The sequence below is a fragment of the Eriocheir sinensis genome, unplaced genomic scaffold (genome assembly GCF_024679095.1).
Source record: "Eriocheir sinensis breed Jianghai 21 unplaced genomic scaffold, ASM2467909v1 Scaffold788, whole genome shotgun sequence".
In the NCBI taxonomy this organism is placed as follows: Eukaryota; Metazoa; Arthropoda; class Malacostraca; order Decapoda; family Varunidae; genus Eriocheir; species Eriocheir sinensis.
The window spans coordinates 175,001-182,739 of NW_026112151.1; the positions used below are offsets into that span (position 1 = coordinate 175,001).

Here is a 7,739-nt window from a genome sequence, read left to right on the forward strand (position 1 = left end):
GATCCCAGGAGATGAACACAACCCCAAATTGACCACAGTTGTGAACCACTGCTAACCACTGCCAGAGAGCCTGGAAGAGAGAGAGTTCATATATATATATATATATATATATATATATATATATATATATATATATATATATATATATATATATATATATATATATATATACACACACACACACACACATGTAGTTGTGTATGTGCCCTAAGACCTCATCATGGTCAGTGGAGGACTATAACAACATGCTAGGAGATACTAGAATCTGTTTGGACAACATGGTGAAAGCGTGCAACAAATTAATGATTATGGGAGACTTTAATTGTAAAGAAGTAAGCTGGGAAGACTGGACAACAAGGGGAAGCACGGGGTAATGTGTTACTAAAGCTGATGATGGAGAATACAGTGACCCGGTGGGCATCAGATTTCACAAGGTATAGTGGACAGGATGAGCCATCCAGCCTGGACTTAGTCTTCACAAATGAGGTAAATGTGATTGAAAACATTGACTATAACCTATCAATTGGAAAAAGTGGTCATGTGGTGATTCAGTTTGAGATAAAACAAGAAAGAGGAGAAGTAAGGAAGGAAAGACACAGAACTGGAAGGTATAATTTTAGTAAAACTAACTACACTGAACTGGGGAAATATTTTGAAGGCACAGACTGGTCTAGATTCCAAGAAGCAAGCAGAGTGGAAGAAAAATGGAATATATTATTAGAGATTTGCAATGAAGGGGTTAAGAAGTATGTGCCAAAAGTGAAAGAGAATTGCAGCGGAAGAAGGACGGGCTCAACATGAGATGCAAAGAAGCAAGGGGAAAGAAAGAGGAGGCCTGGAGAAGGTGGAGCAGAGTGAAACGGCAGAATGTCCAGGAACTATATAAACAAGAAAGAAATGACTATATTAGAATATGCAGAGAGGAAACACTGAATTTTGAAAGGGATATAATAGACAAATGCACAGACCAACCGAAGCTATTTTACAGATTTATAAACGGGAAACTAAAACAGCGTGAGGAAATAACAAAATTGAAAGTTAATGGCGAGGTGTATGAGGACGAGTTGGAGATAGCGGAAGAAATGAACAAAAGCTTTCAAGAAGTATTCACAAGAGAAAGCGAGTTTGACGTACCAACTGGGCTAGGCCCAAGAGGGCCCTGCCTGTGACACAGAAATCGCAGTGCAGGAGATAACTAGTGAAATGGAGAATCTAGATGTGAGGAAGTCACAGGGTCTTGACAGTGTTTCCAACTGGGTGCTGAAGGCGTGTAGGAATCAACTGGCGGACAAAATACACAAAGTTATAAAGAGATCATTGGCTGAGGGTGTAGTCCCTCTGGACTGGAAAAAAGCTGACACAGTCCCCATCTACAGGAGCGGAAGAAGAGACGACCCACTTAATTATCGACCAGCTTCCCTTACGAGCGTAGTGTCAAAAATATGCAAAAGAACTGTGAAAAGGAAATGGACGAAGCACCGAGAGGAAAATGAAATCATCACAGAAAGACAGTTCTGATTTAGGAAAGGAAGATCATGCCTGACAAACTTGGTGTGTTTCTATTCAAGGGTGACAGATGTTGTGCAGGAGAGATGGATGGGCTGACGCTGTCCACCTGGACTTGAAAAAGGCCTTTGACAAGGTGCCACATAGGAGGTTGATGTGGAAGCTGGAGACGGTGGGTAAATTAGGAGGTGGTCTTCTAAAGTGGATGGAGGATTTTCTGAAGAACAGGATGATGAGAACAACTATTAGAGACAGGAAATCAAGTTGGAAAAATGTCATGAGTGGAGTTCCGCGAGGCTCTGTGCTGGCCCCAATTATGTTTGCAGCATATGTTAAGGATATGACAGAAGGAGTGGGTAGCTATATGAGTCTGTTTGCCGATGACGCTAAGATAATGAGAAGAGTGGAAAAAAAGGAGGACTGCTTGCTGCTCCAGAGAGACCTGGACACAGTGTGGGGGTGGAGCAGGAAGTGGAAAATGGAATTTAATACCAAAAAGTGCAGTGTTATTGAATTTGGAAAGAGTGGAATGCAACTAGAGGGACATTATAAGTTGGGTAAGGATAAGTTAGACAAGAAGACAGAAGAAAAAGACCTTGGAGTGATGATCACAGAGAACTTGTCTCCAGAGAGACATGTGAGTAAAATATCAGCTGAGACACAACCTGATGAGGAACATCAGAGCAGCGTTCACATACCTTGGTGAGGACATGGCAAGGAAATTGACTGTGACCTTGATACGCCCTAGACTAGAATATGCATCAGTGGCTTGGTCGCCATCACTTAAGAAACACGTTAGAAAACTGGAGAGGGTACAGAGAGCGGCAACAAAAATGGCACCTAGTCTGAGCGACCTGCCTTATGAAGAAAGATTGCTGAGGCTGAACCTCCCTACACTGGAAAGTAGAAGAGAAAGAGGAGATTTAATAGCAGTGTATAGGGTGATGAATGGTGTAGAGAAATCGGATAGAGATGACCTCTTGATAAGAGAAGAGAGAAACTTAAGAGGAAATGGAAAACTGTTGAGAAAAGGAATGTGTAGAAGAGACATCAAGAAGAACAGCTTCCCACAGAGATGTGTGGGGGTCTGGAATGGCCTGGAGAGGGAAGTGGTGCAGGCTAAGTCAATAAGCGCATTTATGGCCACGTTAGATGGAAGTAGTTGGAAAGGCAGGACAGCACCAGCACAGCTCCGTTCCTGTAAATCACAACTTTAGGTAAACTAGGTAAATACACACACACAAATGCTTCCTTCCCTTCCCTTTCCTTTCCATTCCTCCCCTCCCCTTCCCTCCCCTAAACTTACCTCCATGGGGTCGGGGTCGTCGCTGAAGGTCAGGGCTAGTACATAAGAGGGGGGGCACTAGCCAGGTACTCGTGGCAGCAATCTCTTCTGGGTTGGACCACTGCGCTGGGTCCTGAACTAGCAGTCGGGTGATGAGGTTGCTGGCGGGGGCGGAGGTGTGTCCTGGGCTGTCAAAGGTGCCCCCCGCCAGGATGTGTCGTTTCAGCCCTACCACTGTAGAAGCCTGCGGAGTGGTGGTAGTAGTAGTAGTAGTAGTAGTAGTACTAGTAGTAGAGGTTATGGCAGAGTGTAAGGTTACTGAGGGCAAGTGAAGGGAGACTCAAGTAACCTTAGGAAACTCTATACAAGGACACACACAACACACAGAACCAGAGAATTAGAATTGTAAACAGAATCCCATTGACGAGTATCAGAGGTTATGGCAGAGTGTAAGGTTACTGAGGGCAAGTGAAGGGAGACTCAAATAACCTTAGGAGACTCTATACAAGAACACACACAACACACAGAACCAGAGAATTAGAATTGTAAACGGAATCCCACTGAGCAGCAGCAGCATAAGAATGCCTGGGAGCAGCAGAGAGCAGAAAATAAGTTAATCAATGTAAAAAGCAGTTAATATAGTGAAATGAGTCGAGGTCCAGGAAGTTATAAGGCTAACTGTAATAGTATATCTCTTATAACAAAACCAGCAATATTATTATTATTATTATTAGTAGTAGTAGTAGCACAATAATACTAGTAATATTCTGTATACAAGGAATGGTGAGCCTGCTTCCTAAGACATACAAAGTGTGTTGGCGTACCTGTCAGTGCCTCTGAGGGAAGATATTTGACGTGTCTGAGTCGTCACTGAGCCTGTCCAGCACGGCCTTGATAGGAGTGTGGAGTGACCTAAAAAATTGACCATAGGTAACATGTAGGCATATTGCACACACACACACACACACACACACACACAGGGCAAAACATTGTTCCTTATCACAGTTTACTGCATGCTGGGGTCACACATTTTGGCAGAAGTCCTTGACCTTACCCTCCTTGACCTTGCCTGCTGCTGCTGATCTCAGGGAGAGAGAGATTTACACAGATATTCAAACCACACACACACCTTATGGTCCACACTGGGCGGTCTGCCCTTAAACCTGCCCTCAGTGAAATTATATTAATCAAATGGCACCAAGACTTTGCATTTCTACTTTAGTGAATACTGAGGTGAAGGAACTGTTGGTCAAGCTTGTTTTTAAGGGAAGAGAGAGAATAAATAGAACAATGAAGAAAAAATATGCAATTGAAATTGAAATGACCCATGATGACCCAGAGAGATGCAGGGGTCAGGCCACAGAAAAAGAGCAAGTTTGGAGCACTACAATGACCCAGAGAAATGCAAGGGTCAGGCCACAGAAAAAGAGCAAGTTTGGAGCACTACAATGACCCAGAGAGATGCAGGGGTCAGGCCACAGAAAAAGAGCAAGTTTGGAGCACTACAATGACCCAGAGAAATGCAGGGGTCAGGCCACAGAAAAAGAGCAAGTTTGGAGCACTACAATGACCCAGAGAGATGCAAGGGTCAGGCCACAGAAAAAGAGCAAGTTTGGAGCACTACAATGACCCAGAGAAATGCAGGGGTCAGGCCACAGAAAAAGAGCAAGTTTGGAGCACTACAATGACCCAGAGAAATGCAAGGGTCAGGCCACAGAAAAGAAACAAGTTTGGAGCACTACAATGACCCAGAGAGATGCAAGGTCAGGCCACAGAAAAAACAAGTTTGGAGCACTACAATGACCCAGAGAAATGCATGGGTCAGGCCACAGAAAAAGAGCAAGTTTGGAGCACTACAATGACCCAGAGAGATGCATGGGTCAGGCCACAGAAAAAGAGCAAGTTTGGAGCACTACAATGACCCAGAGAGATGCAAGGTCAGGCCACAGAAAAAGCAAGTTTGGAGCACTACAATGACCCAGAGAAATGCAAGGGTCAGGCCACAGAAAAAGAGCAAGTTTGGAGCACTACAATGACCCAGAGAGATGCAATGGTCAGGCCACAGAAAAAGAGCAAGTTTGGAGCACTACAATGACCCAGAGAGATGCAAGGGTCAGGCCACAGAAAAAGAGCAAGTTTGGAGCACTACAATGACCCAGAGAGATGCAAGGGTCAGGCCACAGAAAAGAGCAAGTTTGGAGCACTGCAATGACCCAGAGAGATGCAAGGGGCAGGCCACTCACCAGCACAGTGGACATCCTCTGGTCCGCCCAGGAGAGGGTGTGCCGGAGGGCCAGGAGCACCTCATCCCTGGTCTATGGTGCTGGTGATGAGGACCAGCTCACTCCACGCCCAGGCCAGGAGACACTGCTCAGCTTCACACAGCTGGGGACCCAGGGCACAGAGTTATAATGATAATACTTTCCTATAGGTTCATGGTACACCAGAAGGGTCACACTGCCATCTTTCTTTATTTCTGTTTAGGTATTTCAATTGTTTATTTTCAGAGAAGGAAAACAAAACTTATCCAGGTTAGGTAACATTAGTTTTGTGAACCTTCCCACCATGGCGGTGTTATGAGTTACAGGAGGCAGGAAAGCTGTGTTACTGATGCCAAGATTCTGAGTTTAAAGAGAGAGAGAAAAAGTATCCAGGTTGGGTCAAGTTAGTTTTGTGAACCTTCCCACCATGGCAGTGTTATGCATTACAGGAGGCAGGAAAGCTGTGTTACTGATGCCAAGATTCTGAGTTTAAAGAGACGGAGAGAGAAAATGTATCCAGGTAAGGTTACGTTAGTTTTGTGAACCTTCCCACCATGGCAGTGTTATGAGTTACATGAGGCAGGAAAGCTGTGTTACTGACACCAAAATTCTGAGTTTAAAGAGACGGAGAGAGAAAATGTATCCAGGTAAGGTTACGTTAGTTTTGTGAACCTTCCCATCATGGCAGTTACATGAGGCAGGGAGGCTTGCAAGGCTGTTTTACTGACACACAACTTCTCAGAGATTCAGGAGAGAGAGAGAACGAAACTATCCAGGTTAGGTTAGGTTAGTTTTGTTGTGGCTTTCTGAGGTGGCTGAACTATGCTACACATTTATATACCTGGACTGACTTTTCTTTTTCCTTTTTTTCTTTATGATTATTTTGGGGCAATCACTGTTTCAAGGGAGAAAACAAAACTATCAAGGTTACTTTAGGTTAGTTAATAACAGTAGTAGTAGTAGGAGTAGTAGCAACAGTTACCAAAGACTAGAACCTTATATTCTTTCCTTCAATAATGATAATAATAATGATAACAATAATAATGATATTAATAATAATAATAATAATAATAATAATAATAATAATAATAATAATGATAATGATGATGATAATAATAATAATAATGATAATAATAAATGGCATGGCACTTATGACATAACTAAGATTTAACTCATTAGCAATTATTTATTTATCAATTATTACTGTCATTTATTTACCATTACTTTATTAAGTTAGTTTTGTGTGCCTTCTCACATCATGGTGATATTTTGAGGCAGCAGAACTAAACTATACATTTACCACATTTGCTTTTCTTTCTTCTTTATTACTTTATATTTAGTGTAAGTAAGAACAAAAGGTGCCAACAGAGAGACAGGGGAGCCACCAGGAACAAAATAGCATTGCCTGCATCAGGAGACACAGTGCTATCAATGTAACCAGTCTGTCTGCCTTGCCTTCCTGCCTAAACACACCGCCGGGCCACATATTCCTGAAGTCTCTGCAGGTGTGTGGTTCCTGAGTGAAGACACTCGGCTGTAACTTGGAAACTAACCACGGGCCATTCTGGAAAATACTTTCATTGTGATTCCCGCTCAACATTACCTGTAATACTTCCTACCTAACCTTACATAGCCTAACCGCCAAGTGGCCACAGACTACCCATATGCTTTTCAGAAGGCCACCCATCAATCCAGACTCAAGAAGAAACCGCCCAGTGAATCAAGAGTGAGTTCCGGGGGGCAGCATGAGCCAAGCATAACTGGCGCCACTATAAAAATTGCCTGCGCCATGACAGGCTTGAGCCAACCACCATCCAGGCCCATGAAGAAAGCCTACCGGCGCTACAGGCGGAGATGTAAAAACTTGCTTACTGATTATACTCAGCGCTCACCAAGATCACAAGTGGACAAACCAGAACAAAACCAGGCAAATTAATGTTTTTTGCCGCTGTGCGTGTGTTCCCCCAGTGAGCGTTGGACGCCAGCGACTTATTATCCAAAATCTCTAGAATCACACCCAAGCTTATTGAGGTAAAAAGTGGACAAACCAGAACAAAACCAGGCATATTAATGTTTTCTGCTGTGTATTGCCCCATGCATGGTGGACACCAGAGCCACTCATTTCTGCAGGAGGCATTTTCACAACACCGGCCCGCGTAGTGGGCCACCCCCGCCCTGCACTGTGTATTCCCGCCACCCCTCACTGCCTGCCTAGTATATTTAAACTAACCAAGCCTAACTTTACGTAACCTAGCAAACAGGGGGACTTTGCTCCCTCTCAACCCCCTTCTATTTCTAGGAAGTCCTTTGTTAATGCACTGCATTCAGGCACTAAAAATAATCCATGCTGTAAGCATTAACTTGGCCAGAGGTGGCTGTGCACGCTTTCCTAAATATTTTGCAGAGTCAGTCTTATTGATTGAATGCTGTTTCAATCATCTGTTTATATATTAAACCTTTTTTTCACTTCCTTCCTTCTCTCTTCATGTAACTTAGTATTGAGCTGTTCATCCTTCCATAGGTGTACCTCAGGACCCCTGGGTAAGGAACACACTGTGGTAACCCAATGTGACAGAGATGACCACCAAGGCAATGAGTAGCTATGCTCTAGACCCCAAACTTCACCTGTCACAAGCTTACCTCTTGAGTCTTTAATTTGACAGAGATGAGCACTGAGGCAAGGTGTC

The 7,739-nt window shown here is 43.6% G+C and overlaps 1 protein-coding gene across 2 annotated transcripts in view; it reads right to left on the bottom strand.

The window, feature by feature from the left end:
* LOC126994402 (H(+)/Cl(-) exchange transporter 7-like) overlaps positions 1–5,068 on the bottom strand; it is a 24,550-nt gene extending 19,482 nt beyond the window's left edge. For both annotated transcript variants that reach the window (XR_007749106.1, XR_007749105.1), the window contains exons 1-3: positions 5,035–5,068; positions 3,616–3,703; positions 2,813–3,035 (exon numbers count right to left, since the gene is read on the bottom strand). The gene's annotated coding sequence lies outside the window, so the exon portion shown is untranslated. The remainder of the gene's footprint in view (positions 1–2,812; positions 3,036–3,615; positions 3,704–5,034) is intronic.
* Positions 5,069–7,739: the final 2,671 nt, after the last annotated feature.